The 23,937-nt window shown below is 41.5% G+C and overlaps 1 long non-coding RNA gene across 1 annotated transcript in view; it reads right to left on the bottom strand.

Moving 5' to 3' along the window:
* LOC117886919 overlaps positions 1-17,564 on the bottom strand; it is a 39,514-nt gene extending 21,950 nt beyond the window's left edge. The window contains exons 1-2 of the long non-coding RNA XR_004648088.1: positions 17,220-17,564; positions 8,635-8,776 (exon numbers count right to left, since the gene is read on the bottom strand). This is a non-coding gene — a long non-coding RNA (uncharacterized LOC117886919). The remainder of the gene's footprint in view (positions 1-8,634; positions 8,777-17,219) is intronic.
* Positions 17,565-23,937: the final 6,373 nt, after the last annotated feature.

The following is a 23,937-nucleotide window of genomic DNA, read 5'->3' as shown; positions in this document are numbered from 1 at the left end:
TTCTAAGACCATAACTAGTGGTGAAAAAAAAGACATGCAGGATGGGATAAAGTCCTACTTCCCTCTCCCCACATAACTCACCTGGAATGAGGGCTTGCAAACTGCCTGCATATGACAACTGGGAGCTCTGATCTAGGTCTAAGTTAGCCTTAATTGCAGAGACAAAGGTTTAAAGAAAACATATGAATGAATAGAGAGTTAAAACTACTAGAGAACGCTCCCTGGGATTATCTGTACTATCAAGACAGGAAAACTTTGCAGATGCTACTGTCTCTCTAGAGGAATAAATGCTTGCATTTTAATATTCTCAGCAGCTGGTTCCTGTTGAATGCCATCAGGATGATTCAGCCACCCACCAGGAACACCAGTAGCAGCAAGTGCGCGCACACACAGAAATCTGCAAAACTTTCTGCTCTCAGTGCCAGGGCCATTATTCAGGCAGTCTGATCTTCATTAACGATTCATCATTACCTTCAGCAGCAAGTTTAGCCTCGTGCCAAGGTGGTGAAATAGAAGAACTAGTCCACAGTCTCACAAAGATCCCCATAATCATCCCATCTGCCTCGTGTCTATAGTGCATCCTACAATCCACATTCTCAGCAATTTACTCCGTGGTTATTTCATTCACCTTCAGCTTGGCCACAGACATCACATCCCTCCTATCAGCTTGTTTCATCAGACCAGTGGTTTGCGCTGTCTGGTATCATTCCCCCGCTTCAGTGGTCAACACCTACTACTTCAATTTAAGGTGACAATCCCCAATAATGTACATAGCCAATTACTCAGTTCTACACAGGCTTCCTGAGCCTACTGATGATCACTAGTATTAGGGTGGCTATCTCTTCCAATTTTCTTAACCTCAGTGGCTTTCCAGCTGCGTCTGTGGAGCATTTGCAGGTGGTTTATGGAGCTGCTTCAGTAAGCAATGATGAAGCATCCGCCACTGCTGAAGGAGTGATGCCTCCTGATAGCTGTAGATCATGCAGGGATTCTGGGGGTGGGTGGGTTAATCCCTGGAAAACTCAAAAACAAACACACCTTTCTGCCCCCTCTGTGGCAGATTTGCATCTCTCTTTCATCGGGTGTTTCTTTGGTGTAAATTCAGCTATGATCAACTCTGCAGATACTCCTAGTGGAGAGGGCAGAAATCACACAGAGGGCAGAAACAAGCCCCACGCTGGCCTGGTGAGAGTAGAGTAGTGGGGGCTACATGTAGCAGGGAAAGCTTAATTTGGTCCAACAGCCAGGGAATGGAAATAAATAGCCCCGATACAAAACAGGGAGAGGTAATAAAGCAAAACAAAGTATGTTCATTTTAATGTTACCTCTTTAATGGCATTCCTTTCCTGGGGACTGCACCTTGATGAGGTGGCAGACTTGTGTGTTCCATGACCCTATGAGCTATGGGGGTGGGAGGTTTAGCTTCTGGTAGGGCCACCCAAGCGGGACAGGTCAAAGGCTAGGGAGCAGACAAAAAGCAGTCTACTGCTCCTCTTGGTTGGGGGTTAAGTAAAAGCCTAACAACAAGCCCTCATAAAAATATTAAGTTATAGAAACACAACAAGGTAGCCACTTTGGCAAACAGCATGACAGACAGAAATGGCAGAGCGTTGTTCATGCCCTGAGCAATGTCCGGCAGTGCGGGAAGGACTCAGATTCAGAATGCTACTGTCTTTTCATGCAGCTCCACACTACAGCTGCGTCAAGAAAAGGTGAGGAGTTAGGAGGGGAGGTGTCCACGACAGGTTCTCTATCTTAGAATACATTAAAAACAACGAGCAAATGATCTACCTAGTGTATTGCAAATACTATTGCTATTCATATAGGATGAAATTTTCAAAGGGGCCTTTCAATTGAAATTAGGCGCTAATTCCTTTAAGCATTTTTGAAAATGACAGCTCTATATGCCTGCTGCTGTCCTGAATCTTGCTAAAGTGTTTGCTTCAGAAAGATCCCGTGGCAGCAAGTTCCACAGATTGATTATACACGGTATAGAAAAATCATTGCTTACATCTATTTAAAAATGACTGCATTTATTGTCACCATGACTGAGAATCATGGTTTCATTGTTTCTCTTCAACATTTGGACCTAAACTACACCTTCAATACAACAATTACCATGAATTCAGTACCAAACTATCAACCCAGCTGCACTGTTCTTGTTGCTAGAATTATAACCAATGAACTCTGATGTCACCTGGCTAGAGGTGTTAGCTTGCCTTTTGTTTTTGAGAAACAGGTTTACTCTCTCCCTAGACTTGTCTGGTAAACACATTTCAGCCATAACTTCAGCTTATGTTCATAACTTTACATATAATGTTGCTACACACATTTCACCATATTATTGATCAATGAGTTAATTTTCAAATGATACCTCACAAGTCATATTTTGTACAAAGATTACTACAATAGTGTGCAGGGTGTGAATATAGGGTGCATTCGGTAACCGGGAGGCATCATGCACTTTATGATTACATCAAGGAACTGGGAGTCAGGGTGCCTGGGTTCGACACTTGACTCTGTCACTGACTCAGTGTGTGACCCTTGGCAACTTCTCTGTGCCTCAGTTTCTGTATTTGGGAATCCCAGTGGGGTTAATGAACCCAACTGTGGTAAAGTTGTTTGAGATCCTTATACAAAAGAGACTATATAAGTGTAAAGCATTAATATGGTCATTAGCCTGAGAATTTGGTCAGCCTGTTGATGGGATCACGTGGTAAAGATTTTACCTTGACCCGCGTGTACTTTGTTAGGTTTTAGGCTTGGTCTACCCTACACAGTTCAGTTGATGTAAGGCAGCTTACGTCTACGTAATTATGTCAGTGTACACACTACAGCCTTGCTCCTGCTAATTTAAGTGCCCTACTACGCTGACATACCACCTCCACGAGAGGCACTGGGCTTAAGTAAGTATAGTTAGGGTGATGCAGTATCTGTGTAGACACTGTGTTACTTATATCAACTATTAGTGCTGGAGTTGTAAAATTGACAAGAAAGCCGGGCAGCTAGAGCCCAGCTGCCCCCTGCTCCCCTGGAGAGCTGGGCAGGTGGACCCCACTCCCAACTGGGAGTGGTGAGAGAAGCCTGGGTGGCGGGACCCCGCTCCTGGCTGGGAGCCAGGGTGAGAAGCCTGGGCGGCTGGACCCCACTCCTCAGGGGTGAGAAGCCCTGGTGGCTTGACCCCACTCCCAGTGGGGAACAGGGAGGCAAGAAGCCCCGGGCAGCTTCCCCCAGAACCAGTGGGGAATGGGGAGCTGACGGGGACAGCCTGCCAGGAGCCTGTGGTGCGGCCTGGCTCCAGGTAGCTGCCAGTGGAGCTGAGAGACCGGGTTCTCATCTCCCCACATTGCCCCTCTTAGGTCGATGAAAGCACTCCAGGTGCGGATGCGCACCACTGACCCAAGGAGGGTAGTGTGGACATGCACCACGGCAGTAATTACTAATATAGGTGGACTTACATTTTTAGTGTGGACATACCCTTAGTTATTAGTAAGTGTTTTATATTTATTTCTCTTGTAACCATGACTATATTTCTACTCACTTAAAATCTCTCTCTTTGTAGTTAAATAAACTTGTTTTATTCTCTAATCAAAACTAATCCAATGTTGTGTTTAAACTGAATTGTTTGATTTAGTTGGGGATGGTCCTTCTTTGAGCAGGGTGTTGGACTAGATGACCTCCTGGGGTCTCTATCATTCTATGATTCTATGTTTAATAACTCCAATTATAGTAGCAAACTGTTGTCCATTGATGCCTTACAGCGGCAATGGACCTATAATATCTGAACTGTCCAGGAGAGGGCTGGACAGTGCAGAACACACATTTTGGGGGAAAATCCAGGACTGGGAGTGTGTTGGGGCCACTCTGCAAGAGATTACCAAGGCTGTTGGAAGCCAGAGTGTGGCTGGTATGTTGCTGCTGGGTCACAGTTGCTGGACCCCAGGGCTGCAGCTATCCATAGATGCTCAGAGTGTGACCTGCATGCTGTTTGGCTGTTTGTGAGCAGCGCAGGTGGGAGCTACAGCAACAAAGCATTGTGAGGTACCCAAGGTTGCAGGGCAGGTGGTGACACAACCTGTCACTGGTCCGGATTGCACCCCAGAATGAGATACTCCCCTTCACCATGGTATTCAGCAGCACAGGAAGTGATGCTATCACATTCCTTTCACGCTTCACAATGAATGACCCTCACAAGCAGTGTCATTTTCCTAATCCACACTCTTAACCCAAACCAACCTTACAGCAACAAGGTTAAAGTGACCACTGCTACCAACTCTTCTTGACGTCAAGCTTACTCTGTCAGGTGCACTATTTGTTAGTTATTCATGGTAAGTGACCATTCATAAGGACTGGTCAAAATTAATGCTTGACTTTACTTATAAAAATGATTTTTCCCAAACAATAATTTTTAATGGAAATTTTCATTTAATCAAAATTAAAAAGCAACTAATTTTCACATAAAACATTAACAGAAACAACATAAAACCAAAACCTGACACAAATATTTGTTTTTTAGTTAAACCAAAAAATGTGCAGTGTTTTTTTTTTCTTGCCAAGAAAAGGAAACATTTCTCCTAATATTTAGATCATTTTCATTTCTTTCAAAAAAAAAATTGAGGCAAATATTGACCATTCACCCTCCCCGCACCAGCTCTTCCAGTTAGCTCTCTCACTGGACAGTATGTGGAAACACTGGAGCAGTACTTTATGCAGGTATAAGTTGGGTTTCAGCACTGGGAATGGATTACATTGTTCTCTCCTTGTTAGTTTAGGCCCCAAGTATATTGATCATTCCTTTTTTTAAATTGCCTTAAGCAGAATGTAAATCCTCACCATGCCAGTGACAGGCAGTAATAGGGGATTTTAGGAATGATTTTCATGTTTTTATCAGTTATACTTTTTGTTCTTTCTGAGCCTTTTTTGGCTCACACAAATTCACTGGGATAGCATTGTTTGAAAAGTGTCGGAGTACAACACTCAGTGATCCATCAATCAACAAGAAAACCCAGATATGAGTTTCTAGCGAGGAATAAGTATCGTGGAGTTTTCTTCCATGGACTTCATTCAAATCAGAGACAAGTCAGCCATACAAAGACAGTTTGAAAGGTTGCTTTTTACCCCTTTAAGTGTACTACAAAAGCACGTATCTTCTTAAAAGTCAGACTGATTGGTCCAGATTAGCAGTGTCAGTGTTTAGCCTATAGTACAGTGGTAGGCAACCTGAGGCCTGTCAGGGTAATCCGCTGGTGGGCCGCCAGACAGCATATCCCTGCGGCCCATGCCACTTCCTGCAGCTCCCATTGGCCGGGAACGGCGAACTGCGGCCACTGGCAGCTGTGGGCAGCTGTGCAAATGTAAACACACTGTCTGGTGACTCTCCAGTGGATTACCCTGATGGGCCGCGTGTGGCCCACAGGCCGCAGGTTGCCCACCACTGCTATAGTAGCTGCTTAGAAATTATTATTTGGTCTCAACCTCTTTATTTTCCTGGTCTGGTTAGGACTCAGGCCTGTGATTTCAAGAGGAAATCTAAGTCCTTCTAAAAAAACGCTATTTTTTTCTGAATAGAAGCCAACCCTAGTTCTACCATGGCCAAATGATCTTATCAAAATTTAAGAAGAGAAGAGTGGTAATACATTACTTTCAATGTGTGGAATTTATTACCTTCACACAAACTACTCTTATAACATTACTGACAGGCGTTATCAAACTTATTTTACAAGTTAATAAAAATACAAGATAGACATGCCTGGGAATCAGAGGCAAAGATCTAAGTATTCCAATTTCTCTATACTTAACTGCATGAGAATCAAAGATTAATAACACTTTGCCCTTCTACAGCAGCTTGCATCGAATGATCTCAAAGCATTGTACAAGCCTTGCTGAAGTAAGCGTCATAACCCCGTCAGGTAGAAAACTATTAGTCCCATTTTATAGTTAAATAAACTCAGACAAAGAGGTGAAATGACTTGCACAAGGTTGCACACTGAGTCTGTAGCAGTTGGGAACGGAGCCAGATCAAATCCTTTAGCCTAACCACCAGAACATGCTCTCTAGAGGAAAGCCAATATACCATTTCAGTACTACAGCAAGGTATTCACGCCAGAACAAACTTGAAAATCAAAATAACATTTACACATAGACAGATTTACTTTGAGAGCTCACTTCTTTGGTCTCTTTGCTCTTAATGAAGATAGCTGTGTATTAAGAAATGCTTTCTCCCTTCTAAGCCAGCTTCACTTTTGTTAGATCCTGAAGGCCAGTACTTTAATCATGAGCAGTGATGGGCCCAAGTCACAAAGCTGAGATCCAAAATTTTCCCAAATTGGCATTTGTGTTCAGGCCATGGGTTGAAAAATGTACGAGTCCCCTACTAATCTGAGCACTAAAGACACCATTTTCAAAAGCGTCTAAGTGACTTAGGAGCCCAAAGGCTGTCCTTTTAAGGTGTATATATACACACCTTTAAAAATATGGCCCTAAGTCCCTATTAGCCAGGCTGAAATATACATGTAAAGCCACATTCCCTTCATTTTAAAACAATACTTTGCCATTTATTGTGCACTCTACCAAATTATAAGATTGTTAATCATCTTGCTATATTTTTAACATAAGTTACTCTCTCTCTCATGCTTTTGTGTTGTACCTTCTGACCACTACTGGCTCATTTCACTCCCCCCCCCCCCCCCTTTTTTTTTTGCCTGTAATAGCTCATGATGTATCTCTTTTCACATTGTTTTCTCTATTTCTTTCCGATGCTTCTCTCTCCCTGCAACCCCTTATATCCCTTTCCCTTCCCTTCTCTCCAGTGGGACTTCCACTTTTTTAACCAATTTTCTCTTTTCCACCTTGCCAACCTAGGGAAAAAAAATCTCTTTCAAAGTATGCTGCTTCTCTTTTCTATCCCATCAATCACCTTCCCCTTCTACACTCTCCTCCCCACCCACAACCTAACTCTACCTACACACTCACCCCCAACCCTTCAACTGCACATCTGGCTTCAAAAGTTCAGCAGACATCTAACAGCCAGAAGATCAAGCTAAGGACTATGAATACCTACATGGGGAACCACTTTCTGACAGCAGAGGGCTCTTTAATCCAGTAGACAAAAGCATAACAAGATTCAGTGTTTGGAAGCTGAAAGTAGACACATTCAGACTAGAAAAAAAGGAGTAAATATTTAACAGGGAGCATAACTAACCATTGGAACATATGATCTAGGGGTGTGGTGAAGCCTCCATTACTTGAAGTTTATACATCAAGATGTATTAGATGTCTTTCTAAGAGATATGCTGTAGCTCAGCGAGAAGATATGGGTCTGAAGCAGGAATCACTGGGTGATGTTCTATGGCCTGTGTCTGCAGATCAGGTTAGACTGTCATTATGCTCCCTTCTAGCCTTAATATCTCTGAATATATTTCAACCAATGCCCCAGGGAGAAGCCAAGACACTGCCCAACTTGCTATCTCTGGATTCTGTTTGGTAGTCTTATCTTTTGAAGCCTCCAGCTAGTAAGTATTTGATAAATAAAAATCACCCAGCTCCCTTTGACTATTAAGAGAATTTTCCTACTTCTTGGCTATCGTCTCCCACCCCAGAGCCTGTCAGCTGCTGAAAGAGTGGCAGTGATGGGCATCTCCATTAATATACTCCCCTCCACAACCTCCACTTTTGGATGGTCCTCCCTTGTGCACAATTCCAATGCCACTCAGAGCTTTTCCCAAAGAGCCTCAGATTGAAACTGACCTGATTCTTGTCAGCTTCACAAAGGTTCCCACCTGCAGCTACAAAAACTGTCAAGACCGATCAGTTTTTACCCCTCTGCAGCTTGGAAAAGCTTTCAGCAGCAACACACCTGTAAGACTGCGGACTTATGAAACCAACAGGACCTTGATTTAAACTGAATTTCCATTTGGAAGATTATCTTCATAACCATAAGGGGTAGATTTTGTTTAAAACATAAAAGTGTAAGAACTCAAGATTTGACAATCACCCAGCTGTGTTTTCTACTGGCCCGAGCTGAATGAATTTTTCAAGCCCTGCTTAGACCCATTCCAAATTTTGGATTTATGGCATTGCTGTAACTTACTACAACATTTATACAGTGCTTTGAGCTTACAAAGTATTAATACTATTGCCAAGATCTCAACATCATGACTCCATTGCAGTGATTGGCAACCTTAGGCCCGCCAGGGTAAGCCCCCTGGCAGGCTGGGCCGGTCTGTTTACCTGCCGCGTCCACAGGTTCGGCCGATCACGGCTCCCACTGGCCGTGGTTCGCCATCCCAGGCCAATGGGGGCTACGGGAAGTGGCGTGGGCTGAGCGATGTGCTGGCCCTGACTTCTTGCAGCCCCCATTGGCCTGGAACGGTGAACTGTGGCCAGTGGGAACCGCGATCAGCCAAACCTGTGGATGTGGCAGGTAAACAAACTGGCCTGGCCCACCAAGGGGCTTACCCTGGCGTGCCGAAGGTTGCCGATCCCTGCTCCATTGCATGGTTAAATAAAGACAGAGTTGTGAGTGTGCAAATCACTATTTAAAACACAAATAGCTTTGGTAACTATAAGCAAATGTGGCAATATAATAGATGACAGTTCATGTGAAAGAGAAACTAGATGTTAACAATAACTTACATTTGGAGAGGCAGCGTAGCCTAGTGGTTAGAGCATGGGCCTGTGATCCAGGATTCCCAAGTTATCTTCCCGGCTCTGCCAATGATTTCCTGTGTGAATTTAGACAAGTCACTCAAAACTTGCTGTGCCTCAGTTTCCTCATCTGTAAAATGGAGATAATACTTACAATCATCATCTGGGTGTTGTGGAACTTAAATCATTAATGTTTATAAAGCATTTTGTCATCTTTAATTCAATTATGCTATAGAAGTGCAGTGTGTTAATGCTAATATTATTGCTTACATTTCATCCTGATTGGATTCCCAAATATTTCATTTTATTCATCATTGAAATGCAGCAATCTCCGGATGGGAGATAACATAAGAACAGTCATACTGGGTCAGACCAATGGTTCACCTAGTTGCCAATGCCAGGTGGTCCAGAGGGAATGAACAGAACAGGTAATCATCAAGTGATCCATCCCCTGTCGTCTATTCCCAGCTTCTGGCAAACAGGGGCTAGGGACACTTCAGAGCATGGTTTTGCATCTAGTGCATCCTGGCTAATAGCCATTGATGGACCTATCCTCCATGAACTTATCTAGTTCTTTTATGAACCCTGCTATAGTCTATAGCCTTCATAACATCATCTGGCAAAGAGTTCCACAGATTGACTGTGCGCTGTGTAAAGAAGTACTTCCTTTTGTTTGTTTTAAACCTGCTGCCTATTAATTTCATTTGGTGACCCCTAGTTCTTGTGTTATGAGAAGGAGTAAATAATATTTCCTTATTTACGTTCTCCACACCAGTCATGTTTTTATAAACCTCTACCATATCCCCCCTGGCAGCTGTTTAACAATACCCAGCAATGCTTTTCCAGGAGTTCACGTCAGGAAGTTCCAATTGAAACTTCAGGGGGAATTTAAGGAGGCAGAATGCAATGACCACAATTGATATTTAGTCAGGACACAAATGCCAACCACCTGCCTCAACGAGGGCGGAACCTGATGGGGCCGGTGGAGAAGGTGGGCAGTCCTAATAGTGAGGGAGGGGACACTCTCTGAGGGACATCAGGTAGCTCCTCTCCTCCGAGACTCTCTGACACCCTTTGGCCAGATGAGGGGGAAGGGTGCTGCAATGGAGTTGAAAGAGACTACACATTGTCCCTACTCCAGGTTGAATCCTAGGAGCGGGGGAATGCTGGCCAATTAGTACCAGAGATTCCTGGGGGGTGGGAGGAATTACCTGGTCTCCCTCAGCAAATGTCCCCTCCCTTGCTGCTGGGACTGTCCCCCCTTCACTGCCAGCCCCATCAATTTCCTGCACCACTGAGGCTTTTGAGACAGGACACAAATGGCCTAAATCTCTATTTGACATTCTATCCAAAAGACAGCACTTCCAGCACCACAGATCACCCCCCACCATCATGGTGGAGCATTAGTTCAATACTGATCAGACACAACAGTGTCCCCTACTCAAGTCACTGACTCCACTTTCTGCAGTGCACGTGTATGTCATGAAGGTCCTCCAGCCCAAATACAGGCCAAGCCTGATCCTGGCTGAAAGGAACAAAATACAAGGTAGTATGGCTGCAAAATGCAGGCTTACGTTTCACATTATATGTTACATTTTCTCTTTATGAATATCTCCTTCAGAAAAAGACAGATAAATAGACTGGACCTTCGACTGTGTTAGCATGGAGAGGCCATGTGATCAGTGAGCGCCCATTTCAGCCATGCCTTCAGGACACAGATCTCCCACTAACTTTAGTGGGAATTCCATGCATAGAGCGGTTGCAAGATTGGACCCTGAGGGGAAAAGTTATTAGTTACAGAGGGAAAAATTCCATGTACTGTACACCCTTGTGGCCCTGCAGCACACAGGCAGGAACAGTACGTAAAATGCAGAGCAGCCTGCTGGCTCATTTCATTAGTGGGGAAGCCTGTAGCTGATCGGCTCTGTTTTCCTCTCTCCAGCTGTACAGTGTTGTTGTGGCACTGGGAATTTGCTGTGGCTTCTGAAGATTATGGGGATATGCTTCAGCAAGCCAAAAAAAAAAAAGTGACAAACAAAATTAAAAAAAAAAAAGTAAAGAAAAAGACAAGAACAGCTGATCTCCTCACTGGAGAAGACTCTGGCACCTTCCTACATACGCACACACAATTTTCTTTGGTATTTTCTGGTTTTCTGGCCAGAAAAATCATCACACAACTTTTTTGTGGGGGAGGGAATAAAAATTGTTTCTCATACTAGTTCTTCAAGCTTTATGGGATATGTAGTTGAGATTAACAGGTGAAAGAGTTTAATGATCCATGCTATTCAAGAGAATGCACACAAAATATTCTAGGTAACTAATTTCTTCACTGCTCTCCAGACAGTCAAAACTGTAAAGGCCATCTGACATAAAATAAGTTTTTGGAAAATGCTATGAGAAATCTTACCCAACGGATCCAGTTCCACTCCCATTGACTCCAGTGGGAACAGGATCAGGAACACACTTTGATTTATTATCTTAAATGCAATGTCATGATTGCAAACTTAACTGCACAAAAGTCTGGAAATTAAATGTTATCTTTTTCAACAGAGATGGGCTCAAACCACAAAATATGGATCTGCATTCCCTATGATTTCAAATGTTCAGGAGTGTTTGGATCTGAGTTTTTTTGGGCACCTGTTAGAAGCCTAAGTATTTTCCCAGGCTTATGAAAAGGAGGATATGAGGTGTTAAGAAGAGAGTGGCATCTGCAATGTGGCAGAGTTACAGTGGTTACAGAAACCATTGAATGGATTTTTTTGGACTTTTTTAGATTAAAATTTATAAATTTAATTACTTTAAGGAAATTAGTTGCTTATAACTTATATTTTTATTAAACTCTAAAAATTAAAATAGAAATAGAAAAAATAATGTATTTTAGTAATTAATCAGAAGTGTCTTTGATTGTCCAGTCCTAAAAAACCAAAACAATTATTTTTTTCATATCTTCCAAAATAATATTCACCTCTGAGCTGAGAAGAAATATTAGACACTTCAGCTTCAATTTATTTATTTATTGTGAAAGTGGTAAACTCTTGAAAATTGGTGCTTAGGATGAAAATATGATCTCACCCATAACAATAATAAATTCATCTAATAAATAAATGCAAAATAAACCTGACAAAAATAAACCAAAATTGCAAAGCCTGCACTGATATGGAAAATACAGAACAGAGGAAGTCCATGTTCTGCAAAATGTTAAATGAGCTTTTCCTTACTTGTCAGCACTCGTTTTCACCAAGAAATTTAACTGGAGATCTCTGGTATTTGAAGGCAGTGGGGTAACCTATCATGCTAAAGAAGAATCTGTGTCTATTGTCAGTAGTCATCCTAAGAGGCCCAAAAGCAACACTCTGGTGCACTACAGATACATGTGTTAGACAAACTGACTTCTCATTGGCAATCACCCACCCAAATAATGATCAGGCCCAACTCTGCTTGGCTTTTAAAAATCAGATGGGAGCAGTCACACTGAATCAAGCACAACCCTGGTGTAATTCCAATGGCTTCAAGTTATACTAATGGAGTTATACTAGTCATGAATTTAGCCTAAGACCACTTTCAAACATCCAACTACTGTCACTTCAGTTTTAATTTTCTGTGACTCCACAATCTCATGATGCACCTGTACATCTACAATATCATTATTTGGATTTACATGAGTGTTACAATTTAATAATCGACTCTGCAGGTAACCAAGTTAAAAAGTTTCAGGGGGTGATAGTTCTAGGATAAAGAATTTGAGCAAAGCTCACCCTGATCATATGGTCAAAGCTTGTAAGAGGGCTTAGAAGTCTTCTACATTATATCTAGAAAGGTCTCCAGCTATAATTTGACCCCTCTACTTATTGTCAAGTCAACTAGATTCATGGGTGGCTACGAAAATGATCTTGCAAATAAATATTTGCAGCTATGACTATTCAGAACATTGGTACGTGCTTAAAGCAACAAGGAACATAATGTACCATGCAGGAACAGTACATAATTTTTAAATGTTCATAACATTTATTTCAAAACCAAATTTCTTCCAAGACAAACCCCAGCTACTCATTCAGGACCATGTACGTGCCTAAATACAAAATATTAAAAGAAAGAAAGAGAGAGAGAGACAGAAAGAAATCTTTAAAATGTCTTAAGTGGTTAAAGATTCTTTTTCATTCATGCTTAGATGATTGCAAAAAAGGGAAACACGTTGGCTTCAAACTGTTGAGACAGATCATGAAATATTTCTCAGAAAATTACCATTGAGGCTGAAAGTGAGGAGATGAAAAATAAGGTTTAAGAATGGAAGGGCCATCTCAATCACAGCTATAGCATCTCTACTGCAAAGACTGTATGCTACATATTATACATCTATGTTATTCTGTGTGATATTATGCACACAGACATTATTTTTCTGTTTCCATTTATAAGTAATGGGCCTAATCCTTAAATCCCAACTCTGTTTTCACTTAGCCCTTACTTGGGCAAACTCTCACTGAGTTCAACTGTATCAGATTTGGATAAAAAATGAGTAGGGAACTCTGCATTTGGTTCTACATATGTAGGGTAACATCGAAATGCAGCTACCTCTAGGTCTATAACAAAGTCTGTATTAGTGACATATGTCTGACATATGGGCTTTACAGTGCTCATCTGCTGATTTAAATATAAACTAATAATAAAGTGGCCCATTTCTTACATCACAGTCTATGCACACATGTACCATCTATCCAAAATATAGCATACTAACTGTATATACAAAATACAAACGTTCCTTCCACTTGAAGATGGCAACCAGCCAGTGCACAGCAGGTTGTAGAGCGGTGTGGGGAGGAGAAATTTTGGCCCTTGGAAACCAAGGCTAAACGTCCACTTCTTATAAAGAGTGCCACGGGTTCTTTAATGACTCTCTATAGCAGACAGAACCTGGTTTTTGAAGTCTCCACAAGTAAAGACATAAGTACATCGAGTTTCAGAAAAAATGTAACAATAATCTCCATCTGAGTGATTTATTGTTAAAACCAGCACAAGTGGGGAACACAGTCATCTCACTTAGCTAAAAGGTAGGTCCCTACAACAAATGCTGTTTCCATAAGGATTGTTCATATGGTCATACACCTCTGATTCCCAGTTGCTTTCTTCCCCTCCCCCTCAGTTATTAGCCCTCAATGCTCTGTTACAGGCATCGTCCATTGTAACATACACACCCCAGGTCTGATTTGTATCCTGTACTTTATTCTATATTTCCTATGCAAGATATTTTCGTTTCCTAACAGCCTCCTTCTGAACTTCCACTGTTGCTCATACAGATGCTCAAAAGCTCAGCCTACAGTTCATGATCTATGAAGCTTTCAAATTCAATAAATAAAAGATGTCAAAATAAATAAATAAATAAATAAATGTTTACTGAAGTGAAATTAGCAGCATAGATTTGAATCAGCTACCAATGGCCCAGTGTTTCTCTCCCTTACACTAAGACAGGTGCTTCCTAACTTATCCCACTGAAGTAGAAAAGAAAGAGGTGTATATATATATAAAAATGTGTGCACACATATATGAGGAATAGTAAGGGAGATAAAAGGGGTAAATGATAGAAATAAAACCAAAAGAGGTATTTTTTAAAAAAAAATCTACAGTGAAGTTCAATTTTGGCAGAGGATTATAATCAGCCTTTGGAAATAATTAAAGCTTTGTCTTTAAATAAAGCATCAGAACAAAAAGCTGAGAAAATGAAAGGAAAACATACACATAGACACACAAAAACTGGGGGGAATAAGGGAGAAGGAAATGAAAGAAAAAGAAAACAAACAGAATCCTAACAGGCCCATTCTACGAAAGGGAGTCCAAATAAGGAGTCATATGATATCTGATAGTGCAGGACACGTCGCCAGGAGCAGATTGCCTGCAGGAAGAAAGAGCCAGTGTGTTCCTGCTCAAAGAGCTTTTCTTTCCTTGTTTTCTATTTTTTCCCCCCTCTCTCTTTTCTCTTCTACTGTGAATGTGTTACTCTCAGGTCAGGTCCATGAAGAATCCCAGAAAGACAGCTATCGTCATTCACTGTACTTCTGGAAACAGAGATAGCCGGTGGAAGATGCCTTCTAGTTGAGACTGAGGGGGACTTATGTAGATTACAGTACTGCATGCCCTGCTCCTTCTGTCGCCACCTCCGGGGTTGCAGACACAAAATGCTCATGTAGCATGTTATAGAAAAAGAAAAGAAAAAATATTCGGGGAGGGGGGGAAATGAGATCTTTTCTTCTATGGAAAACTTCAAAGGCTGAGTTCCTTCTCAGCATGTTTGTGTTTACTTTTCTAGGTAATTTTTTTTTGGGGGGGGGGAGGGAAGAGACAAAATCATAGAAAACATTAAAACAATGAAAAGTCAGGAGGTGAGAAAAGTCTCCAGAATACTGAAGGAAATGAGGACTTAAAAAACACCACCACCACAAAACAGAAGGGAATTTTTGACATTTCTAATTGTCTGTCAATAGGCCACTGAACTTCTTGCGGTGTCCACCACTTTCTCCCAACTTCTCATTACTTTGGCATTTCACACGCAACTATGGAGTCCATGAGGCACTTCGGACCAGGCTCTGTCCTCAGTTACACCAGTGTAAATCAAGAATAACTCCACTGCAAAGAAGTTACTCTGTACTTAAAACATTGTAACTTACAGAAGAATTTGTCCCTTTCATCTTCTGTAAACGCATTAATTCTGAATATGCACCTATTAAATGCACGGGTTGCCAAAAAACAATGTCGTGTAAATGTATGCAGTACATATGTAGCTATAAAAGATCACTTCTTGAGAGAGAGGCATGCAGCATGAATAAAAGAAAAAAAATAATACTAATGATATTTTGTATCCAGAAACAATTGTTAGAACTGCCTTTGATCTAGTTCTATATATTGTGTATTTATGATTTTTTGGGTGTGTACATATTGTTTTCCTCCTTGTTTCCTGTATGATTGATAAATAATGTAGTTTTTGGGTCTGAAATTTGACAAAGCAAGGAAAATGTAAATCAATAAAAGAAGGAAGGAAAGGTTTAGCTTAAAAAGCATTTCCTTGAGCTTGCAAATTTGCAGCGGTCTGTGTACTCAAACATCTGAACAAATGTACAGGAGCACTGTGAATGGGATTTAGTATATTTTGTATACTATGCACACATACATTTCATATACAAGCATCTCCTTTACCACAATATACTATTAGCTTGTATATTATATGTGTGATAGCCTATGTATATTACATGTACAAGTGCACATAAGAATATGCACATTACACAAAATGCACATACATAAACACAAACCTATAACGCACAGAGATCCCTTGTGCAATCATTATCTGTGGCTCCATTATAGAACTAAGCACAGTTTGTAGATGAAACGTAGCCACTCTGGAGATGGTCCCATCTAGCAGGAGGAACAAAACAAAACAAAAACAAAAAAAAATCCGAAGTCCCACTAAACATCTGAGGCTGCCAATGAGAGGTGAGTTTTAGAAAGATGGCCAGGAAAAAGCTGTAGCCATTGATGCATGCCGTAGTGCCCCATCTGTATTTTAGGAACCCAGCTTCCACAAGCCATTACTAACTTTTTTCCTAAGTGGCAGAAAGTGAAAGATTCCTGCCTCCACTCATGTATTTATTTTCCATTGCATCCTCCCTCATTTCCTTTCTCATTTCCCCAATGAGAATCTGGTTGTTTGTTTTTTTCTTTTGTTTTTTAAAAAAGTAAACAAGCTGCTCACAGTATAACTTTTATGGTGAAAAAAAAAGCCAGGTAAAGTCAGCAAAGCAGCTGCTGGATTTAGAGAGAGATTTTAAAAAAGGAGAAGAGAGCAAAATATCAAACTCACTTGATCCCGTTCCCCCCTCCATCTCCCCTTTATTCCAAAATATAAATCGGGGGTAAGGGAACTGAATCTCCTTTCAATATATTTTGTTGCTGTCACATATTCTGTGGTCTACTTCTGTCACTTTCCTTTAAGGAGAAAAAAACCACCCTAATAAAAATAGAAAAACATATCTCAGGCGTTAAGCTCGCTCTCCCCCTACCCTTTGTAAAGAACTCTTTGTTCTCTAGTGAAAATGCTGAAAAAATCCCCGGGCAGCGACTCCCTGAAACAAGTGCAAAACACTTAGAGGCTTTTGGGCTGGCTGAGAGCCAGAAACCCTCCCGCTGTCTGGTTAGGAAGGGGGGGGGGAAGAGAGAGAGAGGGAAAAAAAATTGGAGCTTCCTTTAATAGATATAGGAAGCTTTTTTTTTTTTTTTTCAAAACTGGCGGTCAAGCGTTAAGTAACTCCCCATCTAAATCCACCTGCTGGAAATGAACTTGGGTAACCCCCCCCAGGAGTGCACAAAGAGAGGAGACACAGTAACATACTCCATACTCTTCTCCCCACCCCCTTCTTTTGCCCTGCTTCCATTCTTCCTGCTCCCATCACACGAATGCCCACAGATTCTCTCCCCCTCCATCCAACAACAAACATACCAAAATAAATGCTCGCTCCATCTCCAAAAAAAAAAAAAAAAAGCTTTCCATCTTGCTTGCGACATAGTGATAAGGGGTAGGGAACATCTCATACCTGGTGTGAATGCTAATCAGCCAGGAGTTCTCCTTTTTTCCCAAGACAGGGAACTGTTTCCTTCCAAATTTATTAGAACCTCCTCCACTGCCTCTTTGAAAAACCTTCTTTGTCACCCTCTTCCCAAGTCCTGATACTTCTTTAAAAAAAAAAATGGCTTCGGAGCTCCTTCTATTCTTGATATTGATTCTCTCTCTCTCTCCCCCCCCCCACCCCTCCTCCTTTCTCCTGTCTCTGTCTCTTCTGAGTGGTCTATTGATAAGTCCCTAGAGGCACTGGGTCAGCCTGCCCGTAGGAAACCAGACACAATGCACAAATCTCCGAGTGCCATTCTGCCATCAGCAAGCAGACCACGTTTAGGAGAGAGAGAGAGAAAAAAAAAAACAGTAGAGCAAAAGACAGAGAGAGAGAGAGAGTGAGAAAAAGACTGATTGGAACAGGAGGGAGGGAGAGAGAAAGCAAGCGAGAGAGTGAGAGAGAGGGAGAGGGGGAGAGAGAGAGCGACGCTGCCAGTCAGGTTAATCATCCCTACTTTAATTAGCTGTTCGGCTTAGACATAAAACAATTGAATTTGAATGATCTGTCAGTGGGCTCGGCTGAACCAAAGGGGAAATGCGAATATTACAAAAAAGACTGTTGGTGTATTCTGATAAGCTAGACTGGAAAATCCTCAAAGGGTAACTATTAAAACTTACCACCGAACAAAAAGTACAAATACAAATGGCATTATACAGAGGCCCTCCCTAAAAAGCTAGGAGATTCCTTCTCTCTTTTTTATTAACATGCTATCGAAGGTTCTATTGGTGGACACACACACACACACACACACACACACAATTCTGTAGCCTTCAAATTCTACCTGTCCTGCAGGATGGTTGATTTTGTTATTAGAGGTATTGTTTTTGTTTTCAAAACAAGAGCTTAATGTTATTCAGAGGAATTTTCCTGATGGATCAGGTGGACTTTTAAGGTGCAGAGACTATATGCTCTATGAGGGTATATCTTTGGTATCAACGGCTAGGTAGGGTAGACAGATGCCACAGACAGACACAGACACCAATTGTAAATGGATGGATGCTGTAGATAGAAAGGCAATCCCAGGTATTATGGATCGATAAGTCCTAAGCATAGCACAGGGTCTTCTTAAAGGCAAAATTTCTAACTACAAATAGGTGCAAAACAATCTATCCATTCTGCCCTGGGTTGCAATCTGAGTTGCAGCTAAAATGGATTAATTGTAGTGATAAACAGTGCAGTGAAAGTACTGCATGGCAGGCAGGGTAGGTATTTATGACACTTCTGAAAACTCTGCTTTTAACAGGTATGAAATAGCTGCCTGAAAAAAGGGAAGCAGGTAACATAACTGCTGCTACTAGAAGATGTTTAACCCTCAGGACACTATACACACAGAACATCCATTTATCAAAATGGTGGGAATTCCCCCCCCCCGCCCCCCCCCCAACACACACATGGAAAATGTATTACGTGCAGGAGGTATGGTATGTTCTAGATATTCCAAATGGGGTAGGGCTGGAGAACTAAATCCATAAATTCCACTTTATGAATATCTGCTGTAGATCACCATTTGCACAGATACAGCTATGCCACACAGGTTCATTTCTGAAGTGTGGGAACAAAGTAGAGAGAAAAAGGGATAATCCTTTACACTTAAGACTCTGAGGAGATGATTGTCTATCTGGAAGACTAGCTCTGGGCATCTCCTCTCATACTGTATATTTTGGGTGGTAATGCTTAAAAAAGAAGCATGCTCTATAAATTAATTCAGAGTTATCTTTTCTACATGTGATAATCCTATCAACAGGGTTAGTGCTAGCTGTATGCATATGCCATACTGTAGGTGGACAGTTGACAGCTGGCAACAGCATTGTAACCTATTCTCACTGCCCTGTGCTTCAGGAAGAGGGTGGTTTGGTCATTTGTCACTTATAATCCAGTGCTCTAGGTGACATTATCCTACCTGTTCTTAAATCCAGCTCTGCCAATCAGCTGCTGTCCACCGACTAAGAACAGATTATCAAAAAAACTAATCCGGTTCAAAAGGAGACAGATCCACTAAAGAAGCAAACAGGTCACCTGGCATAAAACAGATTGATAAACATACAAGTCCCCCTACCTCACACAAAGAACAGTTGCCCATAGAGAAGTGAACAATGTCCGTTAGTTGTGCTACAGAAATGAAGTCATTTCAGAGAAGCGCAAAAGAAAATCTCAGCGAAATACAGTGCAGTCAAGAGCCCACAAAGAAGGAAAAGTTCCTTCATTTAAAAAAAAGGAGCTTCTAGAAATCGCCATGAAACAAACTAGTGTTCTTTTCTCTGCTCACTACTGAACTAATAATCCAATGAGGTGCTAGCTGGCTCTGTGCAGATGGAAGTGCTACATTTCTGATGAGATATAGCGAGGTCCTGATCACTTGAGTCAAGGGTCCAGTGGAAGAAATAGTAGGTACTCATGTAATCAAAGACAATCACATAATATCATTGTGGCACTAGGCAATATTATAATGGCACAAGGGGGCCAAACGAAGGTTGCACAGGTAACATTATTACTGGCATTTCATAACTTTTGAGTTCTCGACTTTGCAACATTAATCTTATTTTAATGAATTTTTTAAATATAATTTCCTAGTTTTGTTAAAAAAAAAAAAAAAGCACACTGAACAATTAAATTCCATCATGTGGGACCATACTGACCCTGACATGGCTGGAAGATTTAGAGTTACAGCATGGAACTCTAGCATTTGAACTGACACAGTAACTGGTTGCAGTTGTGCGCTGTTATCTTCAAAGTGCACCAGCCACCACAGAGGAATGAGAAAGACATTTTGCTAGTGGGTTTCACAGCTATCTGTTGACAGAAGAAGAATGCTGCGACTCAGGAATCCTGGGTTCAATTCCAGGTTCTGAAGGGAGGGAGCTCTAATGCTTACAGACCCTCTTGCCTCCATCCCCAGCTTGTCCTCTACTGCTCTTGTGCCCAACCATGTACCCCACAGCCTGGGCCCTTCGGATCCCCATATTCCCTGCTCCTATCCCCTCAGCTCCTGTCCTCCAACCAAGTCCATCCCATTCCTCCGTCCTTTTGCCTCCCTCAGCCTGTCCCCTTCCCCTCCTGCTCCTATCCCCCTGCACCAGCCTGACCCTGCCAGCCTCTTTCTGTTCCCCCTTCTACTATCCCCCGGCTGTCCAACCTACCTCCATCCTCGCCCCTCCCTATTCAAATCAGTCTGATTTTTACTTCTCATCCATGCTCCCTGGGCAGTGGGCACCAGCAGATTGAGTACTGAGAGCACATGAAAGGCAATTTCCTTGCACTCACTTCTGGTGTCCGGTGCCCTTGGCTTGACCATGTCCGTCACTCTCAGTGGGGGTCAACCATTCTCAGTGTGCTTAGTATGGAGCTCTGTGGGGATGGAGCATGCTCCATTCAAATGGAATGTTCGGATAATTCAGCTGTCAGCCTCTAACAAACCTCTACTGAACATGCGCACACAGCTAATTTCAGAGGTTTATAATTTGGTCATATTCAGAAGGATTTTCACGGTGAAAGCAAAAGGAACATCCCTGACTCTCTCCCAGCCAAATGCAAGTCACTGCTCCAAAGCATGGAGGCACCAAAGCTTCCAAAAGAAATGTTTGTAAGAATTTTAACATTGGTAAAACATATTTTTCTCTAAAGTCATTCTCAGAAGTGGCTGAACATTTTTTCCCCAAAAGATCCATCAGAAGAACCTGATTAATTGACTTCTCAGTTCCCTTTCTTGGTACAATGCCCCTCTGCCATGTACATTGGCCAAACTGGACAGTCCCTCCGCCAAATAATAAATGGACACAAATCGGACATCAGGAATGGTAACATACAAAAGCCAGTAAGTGAACACTTCAATCTCCCTGGTCATTCTATTTCAGATTTAAAAGTCACTGTCATTGAACAAAAAAACTTCAGAAACAGACTTCAAAGAGAAACAGAAGAACTAAAATTCATTTGCAAATTTAACACCATTAATCTGGGCTTGAATAGGGACTGGGAGTGGCTGGCTCATTACAGAAGCAGCTTTTCCTCTCCTGGAATTGACACCTCCTCATCTATTATTGGGAGTGGACTACATCCACCCTGATTGAATTGGCCCTGTCAACACTGGTTCTCCACTTGTGAAGTAACTCCCTGCTCTCCATGTGTCAGTATATAATGCCTGCATCTGTAACTTTCACTCTATGCATCTGAAGAAGTGATGTTTTCACCCACGAAAGCTTATGCCCAAATAAATGTGTTAGTCGTTAAGGTGCCACCAGACTCCTTGTTGTTTCTTGGTACTAGATACTATGGTTGAAATCCCAAGCCTTTTGAAGTCTATGGGAGTTTTACCATTGATTTCAGTGGGTCCAGGATTTCACCCTAGGTGATTTTCTCCTACAGGACATGTATTTCATTAGCAGACAATGAGCTCCTGATGAACTGGTTCCTGAATCCCCTATAGTTCCTAGTGTAGAAAGCAGCCCTATGGGCTCTGCTATCAGTGGGTCTGATTCTACCCTGAGTTACATTGAAATCAGTGGCTGTGTGACCAATCAGAATTTCACTTGTATAACTGAGGGCATAAATGAAGCATAAATGCAAGAGGCCAAGAACGAGTCTAGAATTGCACAACACCTTCATCTCAGGAGATTTTATCACCGTTATTAATTCAGCTACACCCTTATGGCCTCTTTCTTTGTTTCTGTCTCTCACTCTCACTATCATTCTTCCTTCACATAAATCATTGAGGGTGCCTTGGAGTTTTAGCCAAAGAACTGAAATGAAAGCCCAGTGTATCAGCCTGAGTAGTATTTGCTGTTTCTATCCTAATGGAAACAGGTGAGCTACAGTGGAAGAAGTTGGGAAGCCCTGATGCATGGTATGCATTCTATAGGTACAGAATGAGTATATAACATAGGAAAGACATTCACATATGAACATTGCCAATGGGTTTCCTGTTAGCAAAGGGCAGGATTTACACAAGGAAAAGCCACCATTAGCATAGCTCTAAACCTGCCAACTCCCTAATGTGTTACAAAGATGACCCCAAAGGAGGAACGCAATAAAAATAGAAGGGTAGGAGGGAGCTGGAAATGACAACGTTCATTTCTTTAATAAATATAACTTTTGCTATAAGCCCACTGATGACATTTAGCATTTCACATGTCAGTTCACATTAACGGGAAATCACCAGGTCTGTGTGGTACAGAGGAAAATTTAGTTCTAAAAAGCGTGAAGTGCTTTGTAATGAAGGACAGTTAAGAAATAAGAAGAGCAGGTTAAGAAATCTGTCTACCTGACAAAAGTGGTGTAACTATATTCTCTCAGGACAATTTGTTTAAATTTATTCCTTCAGATTTCATTGACTGATTCAGATATAAAGAGCTCTAAGTCTATGCAATGTGATTTTTATTCAGAGCAGAGGTCTAAACTTGAACAGCCCGTTGGAGAGGGTGTGGACAGGTATAAACTTCTAAACAACAGGAACCTTTTGGTCAGGAAGACATGAAGGTCTGTCTACTGTATACTCAATCCCCTGCCTCCAGGCAGGCATTACCAAAAAAGTTATGAGACTCCACGTAGATACCTTGCCTATCCATTCAGGATCACTACTAGCTCATACTATTATATTTGACACACATATCCACATGTCAATAAGGTGAAAAATGCCACACTTGCTATCCAACCTAAATCTCTCCTGTCTTAACTTTAGTTTCTGATTACAAGGAATTTACCCTTGTGCACAATGAACAGGTTCATTCCTACATCTTTACCCTATGTATAGGCTTCCCAAGCTTACCCCCTTGTGTACCATAATTGGATCTGCTTTCTAGCACCTGTTCTTGAAGCATCTGGTATTGGTCGTGTTCAACTCCCAAAGCATTTCCTCATAGGAATTTGCCTTCATTCCTTAAAATAGCCATGGTAGCCTTTTGCTGCATCTTCTCCAATCTTATGGAGTGCTTCTATGCTGAAAAGTGACTCAATTAAAATGGCATAATCAGTGCTCCACGTTCATTGTCTCTTAGTGACTCCAAATCAAATGTGTTTATTTTTACTGGTAAATTAAGCTTTTTCCAACTGCCAGCACTGCAAGCTCACTCAGGGATCTAGGAGTCAAGTCTTTATTCCCTTCTTGCACATGATCAGCAATAATAAAATCCTGAAGACCAAATTATGTCCTCAGCAACATCTCTGCAGTCCTATTGCTTCAATTGGTTTCCAAAAGTTCAGCCTATAGAGACTTTATAAACAATCTAGCTGATGAGACACAAGACTAAATAGATTCCTGCTCCCTCTCTTCTCTTAGATGTATAGGGTCAAAAAGCAGTAAAAACTTATTTGCATCACTAAAATAACCAGATCAGACTCCAACACACACAGGGAAGATTAGGTAAGTTTCCATTTATACAGTCACTGTTCAGGGTAGAATGAAAAAAAGACACCTAATACTGTGCCTCAAATAAGAAATGGAAAGATGTTTAGACAGTGAAATCATTAGATTCCTTCCTTACCCATCTCCTCCCCATAATCCATTTTTTAAATGTTGTTGTTTGAAAATACATTTACAATTACCAGTACAACAGAATGTATTTCTGATCAAAAATTAAAATGGTTAAACAGCACAGCATGTTATATTAACTCTATTTTACTTAAGAGACTCTATGAACAAGTAAGTACC

Source organism: Trachemys scripta, chromosome 1 (assembly GCF_013100865.1).
Source record: "Trachemys scripta elegans isolate TJP31775 chromosome 1, CAS_Tse_1.0, whole genome shotgun sequence".
Lineage (NCBI taxonomy): Eukaryota > Metazoa > Chordata > Testudines > Emydidae > Trachemys > Trachemys scripta.
Note: the sequence above shows the minus strand (reverse complement) of the source record. Positions and strands in the feature narration are given on the sequence as shown.